This window comes from Rhinopithecus roxellana, chromosome 12 (genome assembly GCF_007565055.1).
Source record: "Rhinopithecus roxellana isolate Shanxi Qingling chromosome 12, ASM756505v1, whole genome shotgun sequence".
Classification (NCBI taxonomy): Eukaryota; Metazoa; Chordata; class Mammalia; order Primates; family Cercopithecidae; genus Rhinopithecus; species Rhinopithecus roxellana.
Genome location: NC_044560.1, coordinates 25,543,073 through 25,558,116, shown reverse-complemented (window position 1 = coordinate 25,558,116; position 15,044 = coordinate 25,543,073). Strand labels below are relative to the sequence as shown.

The window sequence follows — 15,044 nt, the reverse complement described above, 5'->3', positions numbered from 1 at the left end:
AAGATATGTAAACGGCAGGAGATAGTAGGAAACTGGACACGGCTCCTCATAAAACCTCCCGCCTTATACTTCAGGGAGGATCGCAGCCCATTTCGGCCAAGACAGGTGAGACTGCGGTTCTGACCTGCGGACCTGGATGAATATGCGCTAGGGTACCTGGGCGCCGGCAGAGCCCTTCCCCTACGCAAAGTAAGCGTGTTATGTCTACAACCCAACGGGGACAGTAAGAGCCCCAAAGGCCTTGCTTTCTTCCCAAAGAACAGCGCCCGTCTGCGTAGTTTCTACCTGGCTCTAGGAGGTGAGAACACATTCCCTCATAGCACAGAAATCCTATAAACGCGTGTGGGGGTTGCGGTTAGAAACAGAGGCTGTGTAAAAAGCGACTGGGGGCTAGAAAAACACAGAGCATGAGAACCTAAGAGACTGGAGGCTTTGGACTAATCTCTGCTTTTAAAAAGCTGGTCCTTAGAAAGGAAAGAGCTGTGCGGCCCTCGCTCAAGTTAGCTTGTGTTACAAGCGCTGACACTTATTTCAATTTCACCTCTGGGAGAGAGAGAATCCACATGTTACTTTCCATGCCCATATCGTCCGCAAAACTACAAAACAAAATAAAGACATAACCCTTACTGTACAACCTTTTCTTTAAACTACAAAAAGCCAGGGGAAAGCGCGAACGCAGTCCCCCACTACCACAAATTATGCAGTCGAGTTTCCCACATTTGGGGAAATCGCAGGGGTCAGCACATCCGGAGTGCAATGGATAAGCCTCGCCCTGGGAAAACCACCTTCGTGATCATGGTATCTCCCCTGCCAGGTAAGTATGACTTCCTACACCTCCGCCCCGCCACAGCCTCATACGGGTCACTCTTTCACTCACGGTCACTTGCCACGCGCACTCCCGAGCCCTTCTAGCCCTGACACACAGCTGGGATTCTCAGGTCCGACCAGCGGTCCTCAACCCGCTCCAGGGCATGGAAACTCCTTCGTGGCGAAGCAGCAGGTGGCCAAGCAGCAGTCCCTGCGCTACCTCATCTACATAGAAGGTCGCCCTACCCGTGATGTCACCGACAGTGCCTTTCCGAGTCCTCGTCTGCCTTTCTGTCACTCAGCCGACCAATCCGCTGCAGGAGCCGGCAAGGGGAAGTGACGTCTGCCTCTCCCTTTTTTCCTCCCGCCCCGGTGTCTGTTCTCTCCCAAAGAAGCAGGTCCTTAGTCTGTGTTGCGGAGACCTTTCCGCGGCCAGATGGATCCTGGACACCCTTCTTCAAGTAATGGCTTTTAATTCGCAAAAACTGCCGTGCGGAACGTTTAGGATTACAAAAGAAACCGGTTCTCTTCACATCCTTATCCTTGTGATGTAGCATTCCGCTTGAAATGGGAAGCCCTTTAATATCAGAGAGAAACCATATTTATGAAAGTAAAGAGGCAGGTTGGATGACTGCAAACCAGCCTTCCTTACTGGCTTTATCACTGGTAATGTTATAAAGACAGTTGTCCAGTTTCATGAATCTTGTTGCTTGTTTTCCCAATTCAGTACTGTAGAAAAAGACGCTGCCCCAGAAGAGATGATTGGACACTCTCAAGCGTGGTGTTGGACTTTGTCATCTCTTGCGCAGCCATCTCCAGACCTTCGTCCTTACCTTACGTTAGTTTTTTATATTCTGCAAAGACAAAACCAAAATCATCCAAATTTGACACAAATACCTGAGCTACATCTTATTTGAGATGTTTAACAAATGCCTGGATCATCTTTTCTTATGTATTACGCGAGAAACACTGTGAAGTAAGCAAAGTTGGAATGCCCAAGTCAAAGACCATTTGAATATTTACAAGTAGATTTCAAACAGGAATAATACAGGGTGGTCACAGGATAACAAATTCTAGGCAGTAGATTTACATGACTTGAGGCTATGGGCTGATAAGAGGCTGGAAAACCAGGGTGTGAACCAAGCTGGTTGAGACTGACTGGACCCAATGTGGTGCTGGATTGGACAGAGGTTTTACCTAGACTGTCATTATATGCTCATTAACATACTAAATCACACACCCACCAGTGCCATGACAGTTCTGAGACCATTATTTGATGTAAAAATGGAAGGCGCCACAGTTCCAAGAAATCTCCACCTTTACCTGGGAATTTTCATGAATATTCCACTCCTTGGTTAAAGAAACACATCAAGATGAAACCCCAGAACCCATTGTTCTTTCTCCGGTATGCCCAAACTCCCCTTTCTTGAGTGTGTACTTTTTGCTTTGCAATAAATCTCTTCTTTCACTATTTGCTGACTCATCCTTGACTTCGTTCTTGAGGTGGTGTCAAAAGCCTGGACCCCACAGCTGGGGTCGAGATCCCGCCAGTGTCCGGGAACCTCTCCCAGCCCACCAGTATCAGATTCTATTCCATTGCTCAAATCACAAAACATCGAGTGGAGAATTCTCCTTGGAGATCATAAAGTAAAGATTCTGTGGCATGGTGGCCAGTTAGGCCACTGGAAGGCATGGCAAAATATTGAAAATGAGGGATGAGGTGACAGTGTAGTATCTGCTGAATACTAAATGCTTGATCCGGGCCCCATTTCCTGGAGATTGACAGGGAGACACATTGTCCAGGCAGTAGTGGAGAAATACTTTCTGGGTATCTGACCAGCCTTTGTGGAAAGAACTGGCACCATCCTGCAGATGTAACCGCCTGATGGGTTCTTCCTGCCTAATATACACACAAAATCAATTCATGGAGACCACGGCATTGCAGTAAAGAGTTTCATTGACACAGGCCAGCCACGACATGTGGGAGACAGAGTTGTCACTCAAATCAATCTCACTGAAGGCTTGGAGGTAATGGGTTTTTCAGGTAGTTTGGTGGGGAGGGGGCTAGGGCTTGGGCGGTGCTGATTGTTGGGGATGAAATCACAGGGGTGTGGAAAATGGCCCTCCTGCATTGAGTCAGCTTCTGGGTGGGGGCTAAGGGACTGGTTGATTTTCGGGCCAAATGGTGCCATCCAGTAGTCAGAAATGCTAAAGCCTGAAAAGACATCTCAAGAGGCCAATCTTAGGTTCTACAATAGTGATGTTCACAGCAGTTATTGGGGAAGCTGCAAATCTTGCGACCTCTGGAATAATGGCTGGTAATCATTGAACGAGGCATACATCTTAGTAGAGTTCAGGCCTCTTTCATCCTTCTAACTTGGTGGCCTTTCATGAGTTTTACAGGGGTCATTTAGTTTTGGGGAAGGTTATCATTTTAAACCAACTTTTCTGGCTGTCCCCAACCTTTTTGGCACCAGGGACTGGTTTCACAGAAGACAATTGTTCCATGGAAGGGGGTGGTGGATGGTTTCCAGATGAAACCGTTCCACCTCAGGATATCAGGCATAAATTACAGTCTCATAAGCAGTGCGCAATCTGGATCCCTCACATACACAGTTCCCAATAGGGTCCGAGCTCCGATGAGCATCTAATGCTGATGCAGATCTGACAAGAGCTCAGGTGGTAATGCTTGAAGGTCTGCAGCTCACCTCCTGCTGTTCGGCTGGGTTCCTAACAAACCATGGACCAGTAGCTGTCTTGTGGCCCTGGGGGATGAGGACCCCTGATTTAAACTATAAACTCCCAAAGACAGCTTGGGAGAAATTGCCCAGGAAAGAGCAAAGACAGCTAGCCTGTGAGGCTAGAACCAAGATGGGGCCAGCCATGTCAGCTTTCTCTTATTGTCAGAATTTTGCAAAGGTAGTTTCTGAGGGACTGCGCTGGACACTTGTTAAAAACATGAGACAGATTTTATTGTATGTACTACAATAGGCAAGAGAGGCCAGCAGAGAACTGAGCTCAACCTCAAATACAGCAGGAGGAGTTGAAGATTATAGCCAATTGGCAAGAGAAGAAAGTCAGTGGATGGAAAATTACTAAGAGGAACTTGAAGAGCTATCAAAAGTGGTTGGGAGGACTCTTGCTAAACTAGACTCAACAGTATTCTTTTCTAAAACTGGACTTGGCAGGCCAAGAACTAACAGAGAAAAGGGCTCAGAGGAAACTACCAAGGTGTGGTGAAAGATGGAGTCCTTGTCAACTCTACACTGAAGCTTCTGCAAATAAACAAAGACCAACCAAATGGAAAAAAGCAAAGGCTATTTATTCCGAGCTTGCTATAGCAGGGAGTCAGTCACTGTGACTTGTGCTTTGGCAGAGACTTGAAGGCAGTCAGAAGGGTAGGAAAGCTTTTTAAAAAGAAAGGCTTCAGGTATGCTTGGACTGGAGGCTGTCAGCACTGGTGAAGCTGTAGATAGATGAAGAAAATCAAAATATTTTACCCCAGAATGTATTTCTTTGGCATATTTTAAGATGGCTGTCAGAGAGCCAGCAAACAGAAGTAACTCTGCAAAGTAGGGGAAATTTACACCTGCGGAGAATCTTCATTAATCCGGCCTTACCTTGTCAGGATTGAGAAATAAAAATAAGCCCTAGGCCCTACAACCAACTGAACGGACTTTTTCTAGAGAAAGTTCTACTGCATGGGGAATATTTATGTATATGCAACAAAAGGTATTTGCCACCAGACATACATCTCCCTGCTCAGCTAAACATATCATCTAAAGTCATGTGATTGTCTAGTACAACCTTAGCCAGTGAATAAATAGCTTTTTATTGAGCTGCAAAAGAGGCCACAGTTTCATCAGCAATGTATTTCTTTCTTTTTCTTTCAGAGACAGTGTCTGGCTCTGTGGCCCAGGCTGGAGAGCAGTGGTGCCATCATAGCTCACTGCAGCCTCGAACTCCTGGACTTAAGTGATCCTCTTGCCTCAGCCCCTGAGTCACTGGGATTACAGGCCAGAGCCACCATGCCTGGTTTTCATCAGCAATGTTTCCTGAGGTTACAGAAAGATTTGTAATCCTGGGAGGAAACACTCCCTTGAAGCAAAGGTGTTCACTCCCCAAAAATACAAGGAGCTATCTTCTTGATAGCCAGGCAGATAATTCTCAGGTTTTGCCCCACAGACTCTCTATCTAAAATAGCACAGTGGTCATGCCTAGTGAAAAGTTTGAGGGAAGTCGCCCAATGTTGGGTTTCTTCAGAGCTATATATATATATATATCCTAAAGGACACTGCCCTTCATCATTCCATGCTGTTAGACATTTATAGGGCTATGGATGGTGATCTCCTCCAGACAAAAATAAATGCTGTTGCAGAACAGGTAAGTGTACTACAATTTGAGTACATCAGTTTTTGGGCATTTTAAACCGTGGGTCAGACATGTTAGAGTAAGAGGGCAGGTTGATAGCAAGAGGGAGTGTTTTAGCAAGAGGGAGTGTTTTAGCAAGAGGGGGTGTTTTAATTTTCCAATAGCAAAGTGATGTTTGCCACTGTCATTTCAGAGTGAGGGGAAAATTTGTTGTTGTTTGGTTTTGTGGATTTTTTCATTGTTTGTTTTTGAGACAAGGTCTCACTGTCACCCAGGCTGGACTGGAGTGGCATGATCAGGGTTTACTTCTGCCTTGACCTCATGAATTCAAGCAAACCTCCTTACTAATCCTCCCGAGTAGCTGGGACTACAGGCACGTGACCTCACACCCTGGGGTGTGAACTGGGATTTGATGTTTTCAGTTGGCTCCCTAATGGAATAGGTTCCCTTACTATTCTAGAATACAGATTGGGCCGGGCGCGGTGGCTCAAGCCAGTAATCCCAGCACTTTGGGAGGCAGAGACGGGCGGATCACGAGGTCAGGAGATCAAGACCATCCTGGCTAACACGGTGAAACCCCGTCTCTACTAAAAAATACAAAAAACTAGCCGGGCGTGGTGGCGGGCGCCTGTAGTCCCAGCTACTCAGGAGGCTGAGGCAGGAGAATGGCGTGAACCCAGGAGGCGGAGGTTGCAGTAAGCTGAGATCTGGCCACTGCACTCCAGCCTGGGCGACAGAGCAAGACTCCGTCTCAGAAAAAAAAAAAAAAAAAAAATACAGACTGTCGTCATGATTATCATTCTCGTGTACATTATATTGTACTCTGCTAATTTTTTCTTCTTTCTTTCTTTTGTTATTTTTGAGACGGAGTGTCCCTCTGTCACCCAGGCTGTATTGCAATGGCAGGATCTCAGCTCACTGCAACCTCCGCCTCCCAGGGTTCAAGCGATTCTTCTGCTTCAGCCTCCTGAGTAGCCACCTGGCTAATTTTTGTATTTTTAGTCAAGACAGGGTTTCACCATGTTGGCAGGCTGGTCTCGAACTCATGACCTCAAGTGTTCCACTCAACTCGGCCTCCCAAAGTGCTGGGATTACAGGCATGAGCTACCATGCCTGGCTCTCAAACCACTTTAAGTAAGCAAAGACAGGTTTGTCTGGCTTTTTAGTACATTGCTGAATTATCCTCCAATCTGTATTTTTAGGAAGGACCTGGGGAATGGCAACATGGAGATATTTGGCTAAAATGTGAACCTTTCATGTTCTGCTTCAGTCTTTTTTTTTTTTTTTTTTTTTGAGATGGAGTCTCACTTGTCACCCAGGCTGGAGTACAGTAGCGTGATCTCGGCTCACTGCAAGCTCTGCCTGCCGGGTTCACGCCATTCTCCTGCCTCAATATGGAACTACAGGCGCCCGTCACCATGCCCGGCTAATTTTTTGTATTTTTAGTAGAGATGGGTTTCACTGTGTTAGCCAGGATGGTCTCGATTTCTTGACCTCATGATCCGCCCGCCTTAGCCTCCCTAAGTGCTGGGATTACAGGCCTGAGCCACCGCGCCCGGCCCTGCTTCAGTCTCTTTTTGAAAATCCTTCCAATTTGCCTTTTGCAACCAGTTAGTGGCCTTGCCTTCTTCACCAGCATGGGAATTAATTGATAAAGGTCAGAATATTTGGGCTCAACGGTTTCAACAGTTAAGTCAAATTTTCTGCCAAAGTCTATAGGATCTTGGAGCCTGCTTTAGAAACAGAAGAGTGAAATGTATTTAAATTTAGATCAGGGAAGTCCTTTATAATACTCTCTTTTTTTTTTTTTTTTTTTTTTGAGACGGAGTCTCGCTCTGTCGCCCTGGCTGGAGTGCAATGGCCGGATCTCAGCTCACTGCAAGCTCCGCCTCCCGGATTCACGCCATTCTCCTGCCTCAGCCTCCCGAGTAGCTGGGACTACAGGCGCCCGCCACCTCGCCGGGCTAGTTTTTTTGTATTTTTAGTAGAGACGGGGTTTCACCGTGTTAGCCAGGATGGTCTCGATCTCCTGACTTCGTGATCCACCCGTCTCAGCCTCCCAAAGTGCTAGGATTACAGGCTTGAGCTACCGCGCCCGGCTATAATACCGCGCCCGGCTATAATTCACGTTTCGGTGAAGTGGTATGCACAATGGTAGGTGTTTGGACGAAGGGAGGCAGGATGGCACACTTCCGGGTTCTTCTTCACCAACTTTTCCCGCGCGCGCGAAAATGCAGCCAGCACCCAGGGAGGGTGCAGACCAACCAGGCATGCGCCAGGTGACGTCAATCCGAAGAGACCAAGATTTACCTGGTCGCACCTGTGGAACGCCCCCCGACACGCCCGTGCTCCGCCTATTGCCCTCCCACTCCTAGAAAAGCCGCTCCAGACGGTCGCCATGCGCGGCCTTCCTCAGTCCTCCACTTCTGTCCGGATGTGGGGACTGCAGGAACTCCGTCTGAGAGCCCCACCGGGGGACTCTGCCTGCCTCCTTTGTCGGAGGCCGACAGACCTCTTCCCCACACCTTAGGTGACCAAAATAAACTTGCAGTTTTGCTCCTACACTTGCCTACTCGCTGGTTCTTTTTTGCCCGCTCTGGTGATCTTAGAAAAACAAATCAGTAGGCTCCCCTCTTCCTGTGGGTTTGGGTTTTACCTTGAAAGGGGCTGTCAGAACATAAGTTTCAGGCAAGGGGCCAGAGCCCTGGGGACTTTCCTCAGGTAATGGTGACGGAAGAAGAGGCAGGGCAGGACAGGAAGGCTCAGATAAGAAAGACTGTGCAGGGGCAGGAGGAAAAGGAGCAGTTGGAGGCAAAAGAGACAAAGCCTTCTCAGTATTTCTCAATTCAGAAAACATGTCAGTTTACCTCCTTCAGCTTGCTTCCTCAATGGAGACAATTTTCCCAGTTCTTGTAGAAATTTTAGAAATTTAGAAATTTCTAGGTCTCATTGGAAGTAAGTCTCCCATTTAATTTGTCTGGTTCTAAAACCAAATTTATCTCTTTTTTTTTTCTTTTTGAGACAGGGTCTCACTATGTCACCCAGACTGGAGTGCAGTGGTGTGATCTCGGCTCACTGCACTCAACCGCTTGCTGCATGACAGCCAGTAAGTCAAGGGATGAAGTGTAGGGGCAGGGAAGGTGACTTTATTCCAGAGAGCCACCAAACTGAATAGATGGTGAACTAATATCCTAAAGAACCATCTTAAATTAATATGATTTTCAGGCTCCTTATACGTTAGGGAAGGGAGGAAGAAGGAGGTGGTTGAGGTGAAGAGGTCTGACAGTGACAGACTTATGGGCTGCAGTGAGAGCCCAAGGGGATGGTGAAAATTCTTTGGCCTTTGTCAGGTCACACTGCTCTTAGAAGTCTTCAACATAACACTGTTACTTGTGTATACCACCTCTCTACCTTCTCAGCAGTTAGTTTGGGGAAGGAATTATTATCATCTGTGCTTTAAAGTGAAACTGTAAGATAAATCCCTCCCATAGATAGCTTGGCCTATGTGCAGAAATTTAAAAAAAAGCCGTTAGCCTGAAAGATATCACCACAGGGTAGGAAGGGTTGGGAGCAAAATGCAGTTAGTCATGCTAGGCCTCCTTTTCATTGTTATATATTTAATCTACTTGAACACATAATTTTAATTTTTTGTACTTTTTTTTTTTTGAGACAGAGTCTTACTCTGTCACCCCCCAGGCTCGAGTGCAGTGGCTCGATCTTGGCTCATTGCAACTTCTGTCTCCCGGGTTCAAGCAATTCTCCTGCCTCAGCCTTCTGAGTAGCTGGGATTACAGGAGCCCGCCACCATACCCGGCTAATTTTTGTATTTTTAGTAGAGACAGGGTTTCACCATGTTGTCCAGGCTGGTCTCAAACTCCTGACCTCAGGCTCCCAAAGTGCTGGGATTACAGGCGTGTGCCACCACACCCAGTTTAACCAAGATTATTAAACCATTCTAATTTGTCAAAAGAGTCACACTGATTTTTTAAAAAATAACATAATGGGCCAGGTGTGGTGGCTCATTCCTGTAATCCCAGCACTTTGGGAAACCGTAGCGTGCGGCTCACGAGGTCAGGAGTTTGAGACCAGCCTGACCAACATGGTGAAACCCTGTGTCTACTAAAAATACAAAACTTAGCCGGGCGTGGTGGTGTGTGCCTGTAATCCCAGCTACTCAGGAGATTGAGGCAGGAGAATCGCTTGAACCCAGGAGGCAGAGTTTGCAGTGAGCCGAGATTGCAACACTGCACTCCAGCCTAGGCGACAGAGTGAGACTCTGTCTCAAAAAAAATAAATAAATAAAATAAAATAAATAACGTAATGAACTTTTTCATATCTTTTTATATTAAATATTTACATTATTTAAATTGTTCACAAGCATCAAAGATTGCTCTCTGCTATCAACTTCATTTCATTTATTTTATTGTACCAAACTATCAAGACCATTAATCTACAGCTAGATCTATTATTTTTTCATGTTAGAAATTCAACAAGAAAATGTGTTTCCCCAGTGAAACCTCCCATTTCAAGTGGAGCTTGCAGTGAGCTGAGATCACACCACTGCACTCCAGCCTGGGCTACAGAGCAAGACTCTGTGTCAAAAATAAACAAACAAATAAATAAGCATAAGTAGTAAAAAATAAAAATAAAAAGTAAGGCACAGGTTCTTGCTCTGTTATCTGGGCTAGAGTGCAGCAGGGCAATTATAGCTGAGGAACTTGGAACTTCTGGGCTCAGGCAACACTCCTGGCTCAGCTTGCCTTGTACTTTTTAGAGATGAGGTCTTCACCTGTTGCCCAGGTTGGTCTTCAACTGCTGGCCTAAAGCAATCTTTCCACCTCAGCCTGTTGAGTTGCTGGGAGTACAGGTGCAAGACATGCAGCCTAGCATTGTACTAAAACAATTTTCAACAAATTCTTAATTTTCTTTCCTTTTCTTTTCTTTTTTCTCCTTTTTTTTTTTTTTTTTTTTTTTTTTTGAGACGGAGTCTTGCTCTGTCGCCCGGGCTGGAGTGCAGTGGCCGGATCTCAGCTCACTGCAAGCTCCGCCTCCCGGGTTTACGCCATTCTCCTGCCTCAGCCTCCTGAGTAGCTGGAACTACAGGCGCCAGCCACCTCGCCCGGCTAGCTTTTTGTATTTTTTAGTAGAGACGGGGTTTCACCGTGTTAGCCAGGATGGTCTCGATCTCCTGACCTCGTGATCCGCCCGTCTCGGCCTCCCAAAGTGCTGGGATTACAGGCTTGAGCCACCGCGCCCGGCCTCTTTCTTTCTTTCTTTCTTTTTTTTTTTTTTGAGACGGAGTCTCGCTCTGTCACCCAGGCTGGAGTGCAGTGGCACAACTTGGCTCACTGCAACCTCTGCCTCCCAGGTTCAAGCAATTCTCCTGCCTCAGCGTCCCGAGTACCTGAGACTACAGGCATGTGCAACCACACTCAGCTAATTTTGTATTTTTAGTAGAGACGGGGTTACACCATATAGGCCAGGCTGGTCTCGAACTCCCGACCTCGTGATCCGCCTGACTCAGCCTCTCAAAGTCCTGGGATTACAGGCATGAGCCACCATGCCCAGCTTGAGCCAGGAGTCTCACTCTGTCACCCAGGCTGGAGGGCAGTGGCACAAGCATCGTTCCCTGCAGCCTGCCTCAGGCTCCCTAATAGCTGAGATTAGAGTTATGCATTATCATGCCCTGCCAACTTTAAAAATTTAGCTAATACTTAAAAATTTGTAGAGACAGAGGTTTCACTCTGTTGCCCAGGCTGGTCTCCAACTCCTAACCTCAATTGATCCTCCCTCCTCAGCCTCCTAAACTGCTGGGATTGCAGATAGGAGCCACCATACCTGGCTTAATTTTCTTATTTTAATTTTATATAAGTGATTATTATTGTTCCTAAGATAATTGGGGCAGTGACTCCTTTAACATTTTAGAGACCTAATCTGTCTATTCACTTCACCGAAAGAGTATGGCAATTTGTTTCATGAGAAAATATTCTATATTTATAAAGCAGGAAAATTCCTTCCACCAAACTAGGGGGCATTCTCAAGAAACCAATTGTGCTAAGTAACTTATCACTTCAGGTGAAAAGAGAGGCAATGGTATCTGTTAACAATGTTTATCAGTGAAGGAAATAAATGGAAAACATGAACATCATTAGATCCTTGGAGGGCCTTCGTTGCTGAAAATCTGAGTAATATTGTGATACCCTTTTGAGTAGGGCAGGACATTCTCTTTCTAGGGCATGTAACAGTGGGTGAATAGTTTCTTTTCATTCATTTTCATTAAGGACTGAACTTCCTTAATGTTCTGGAGATTATTAAATTTGATTTGTATAGTTGTGAAAAGTGCTGATTCCATTGCTTATATGTAATCATATAAATCTTTTCTCTCCTTTCTGTAGTGTGGTTGAAACTTAATCTTTAAAGGACATGTATTTGAATTTTTCAGCTGGTTAGAAACCTGAATACACCAATCAAAGAAAACTGCTCCTTACATGCTACAGATTTAGTTTTCTTCCCATACTAAGATGTCTTTTAGATATAGTAAATTTGTTCAAGCCAAGAGCTCCTTTGCAACAAAGTTGGGTGGGGAGGGGGGGACATTGAGTAGTACGATCACTCTTGTAATAGAGATGTCACTCTTGCAGATATTGACAACTATTGGACCCATAGTATTTTTACCAAACATTGGAAAGACAAGATCTGAACAACTTATCACTGCTGCAGTCTCAAGTATCAGGAAATACCATTATTCTCAGGACAATAAACAGACAATAAAAAAGACTCACAGACCAGATTAGCTGTCATGGTCAACAGGGACAAGGGTCAACACGACCCAACAGAGACTGTCCCCAGAAATTCACTTCATAACCTCTAAACTAAAAACCCACACTGGGCCGGGCGCGGTGGCTCAAGCCTGTAATCCCAGCACTTTGGGAGGCCGAGACGGGCGGATCACGAGGTCAGGAGATCGAGACCATCCTGGCTAACACGGTGAAACCCCGTCTCTACTAAAAAATACAAAAAACTAGCCGGGCGAAGTGGCGGGCGCCTGTAGTCCCAGCTACTCGGGAGGCTGAGGCAGGAGAATGGCATAAACCCAGGAGGCAGAGCTTGCAGTGAGCTGAGATCCGGCCACTGCACTCCAGCCTGGGCGACAGAGCAAGACTCTGTCTCAAAAAAAAAAAAAAAAAAAAAAAACCCACACTGATGGCAAAAAATAATACGCAATAATGTGTATGTGAGAGAGAGTCCTGTCCTATAGCCATACTTAGTGGGTAAAAGCCAAAGAGCTCAATTTCTGCTCATGATACTTAATAGAACATGGGGAACATGAGCCAATAGCTCAGTGAGTTCAGATCTGCACCAAGTGCCTGTTGGATGTAGGATTGTACTATCTCCAATAATGTGTCTCAGATGGACTAATTTTTTTTTTTTTAGACAGAGTCTTGCTCTGTCACCCAGGCTGGGGTGCTATGGCACGATCTCGGCTCACTGCAACCTCCACCTCCCAGGTTCAAGTGATTCTCCTGCCTCAGCCTCCTGAGTAGTTGGGATTACAGACACACACCATCACGCCCGGCTATTCTTCTTTTTTTTTTTTTTTTAAATGTATTTTTAGTAGAGACGAAGTTTCACCATGTTGGTCAGGTTAGTCTCAAACTCCTGACCTCAGTTGATCAGAAGAGGTGAGGTCAGAAAACACCCTGGGAGAGGCTGGCACAATGCTCAGAACCGCCATCGCTAGGCCTGGGGTTTTCTTCTGTAGTGGAATTCATGTAGTGCAGGGACAAAACCAATTAGATACTTCTGGGAGTTAAAAAGAGATGCATTTACAGTGCAATTTGAGAAGGGGTACTAAGGAATTTGCCAGGGTACTGACGCGTGTCAGGTGTAAACCGCAGGTTGAGAGAGGGCTAAGTATTTTCTGTCCATGAAGGTGATAAGCGAGGGTCTGAAGAAAGAAGGACAGGGGAGGACACTGGCACCAAAAATAGGAAAGGGCTGCTTGGAGGTGGGAAGGATGGGTTGGGGTGCTATCTAGAAAGTTGCCTGGATGTAGGATGTGTAAGCAAGACATCAAAGAAGAAGCTGTCGCTTAAATAAAGTCTGAAGAAAGACAAGATATGTAAACGGCAGGAGATAGTAGGAAACTGGACACGGCTCCTCATAAAACCTCCCGCCTTATACTTCAGGGAGGATCGCAGCCCATTTCGGCCAAGACAGGTGAGACTGCGGTTCTGACCTGCGGACCTGGATGAATATGCGCTAGGGTACCTGGGCGCCGGCAGAGCCCTTCCCCTACGCAAAGTAAGCGTGTTATGTCTACAACCCAACCGGGACAGCAAGAGCCCCAAAGGCCTTGCTTTCTTCCCAAAGAACAGCGCCCGTCTGCGTAGTTTCTACCTGGCTCTAGGAGGTGAGAACACATTCCCTCATAGCACAGAAATCCTATAAACGCGTGTGGGGGTTGCGGTTAGAAACAGAGGCTGTATAAAAAGTGACTGGGGGCTAGAAAAACACAGAGCATGAGAACCTAAGAGACTGGAGGCTCTGGACTAATCTCTGCAAAAAGCTGGTCCTTAGAAAGGAAAGAGCTGTGCGGCCCTCGCTCAAGTTAGCTTGTGTTACAAGCGCTGACACTTATTTCAATTTCACCTCTGGGAAAGAGAGAATCCACGTGTTGCTTTCCATTCCCATATCGTCCGCTGTGAAGATAACACTTGCACACCCACGCAAACTACAAAACAAAATAAGAAAGACATAACCCTTACTGTACAACCTTTTCTTTAAACTACAAAAAGCCAGGGGAAAGCGCGAACGCAGTCCCCCACTACCACAAATTATGCAGTCGAGTTTCCCACATTTGGGGAAATCGCAGGGGTCAGCACATCCGGAGTGCAATGGATAAGCCTCGCCCTGGGAAAACCACCTTCGTGATCATGGTATCTCCCCTGCCAGGTAAGTATGACTTCCTACACCTCCGCCCCGCCACAGCCTCATACGGGTCACTCTTTCACTCACGGTCACTTGCCACGCGCACTCCCGAGCCCTTCTAGCCCTGACACACAGCTGGGATTCTCAGGTCCGACCAGCGGTCCTCAACCCGCTCCAGGGCATGGAAACTCCTTCGTGGCGAAGCAGCAGGTGGCCAAGCAGCAGTCCCTGCGCTACCTCATCTACATAGAAGGTCGCCCTACCCGTGATGTCACCGACAGTGCCTTTCCGAGTCCTCGTCTGCCTTTCTGTCACTCAGCCGACCAATCCGCTGCAGGAGCCGGCAAGGGGAAGTGACGTCTGCCTCTCCCTTTTTTCCTCCCGCCCCGGTGTCTGTTCTCTCCCAAAGAAGCAGGTCCTTAGTCTGTGTTGCGGAGACCTTTCCGCGGCCAGATGGATCCTGGACACCCTTCTTCAAGTAATGGCTTTTAATTCGCAAAAACTGCCGTGCGGAACGTTTAGGATTACAAAAGAAACCGGTTCTCTTCACATCCTTATCCTTGTGATGTAGCATTCCGCTTGAAATTGGAAGCCCTTTAATATCAGAGAGAAACCATATTTATGAAAGTAAAGAGGCAGGTTGGATGACTGCAAACCAGCCTTCCTTACTGGCTTTAAACACTGGTAATGTTATAAAGACAGTTGTCCAGTTTCATGAATCTTGTTGCTTGTTTTCCCAATTCAGTACTGTAGAAAAAGACGCTGCCCCAGAAGAGATGATTGGACACTCTCAAGCGTGGTGTTGGACTTTGTCATCTCTTGCGCAGCCATCTCCAGACCTTCGTCCTTACCTTACGTTAGTTTTTTATATTCTGCAAAGACAAAACCAAAATCATCCAAATTTGACACAAATACCTGAGCTACATCTTATTTGA

General features: G+C 46.5%; 1 long non-coding RNA gene and 2 other non-coding genes across 4 annotated transcripts; all 3 read right to left on the bottom strand.

The window, feature by feature from the left end:
- Window positions 1–656: 656 nt before the first annotated feature.
- On the bottom strand, window positions 657–14,611 carry LOC115892409. Of its 2 annotated transcripts, none has more exons than XR_004052302.1 (3): window positions 14,197–14,611; window positions 13,831–13,912; window positions 657–1,661 (listed from the first exon to the last, which is right to left on the bottom strand). It is a non-coding gene; the product is annotated as an uncharacterized LOC115892409 (long non-coding RNA). The 2 variants fall into 2 exon arrangements; XR_004052301.1 differs by lacking the exon at window positions 657–1,661 and adding an exon at window positions 3,848–4,273.
- LOC115892427 lies at window positions 659–822 on the bottom strand. The gene has a single exon (XR_004052317.1). It is a non-coding gene; the product is annotated as a U1 spliceosomal RNA (small nuclear RNA).
- On the bottom strand, window positions 13,978–14,141 carry LOC115892425. Its single transcript, XR_004052316.1, has one exon. It is a non-coding gene; the product is annotated as a U1 spliceosomal RNA (small nuclear RNA).
- Window positions 14,612–15,044: the final 433 nt, after the last annotated feature.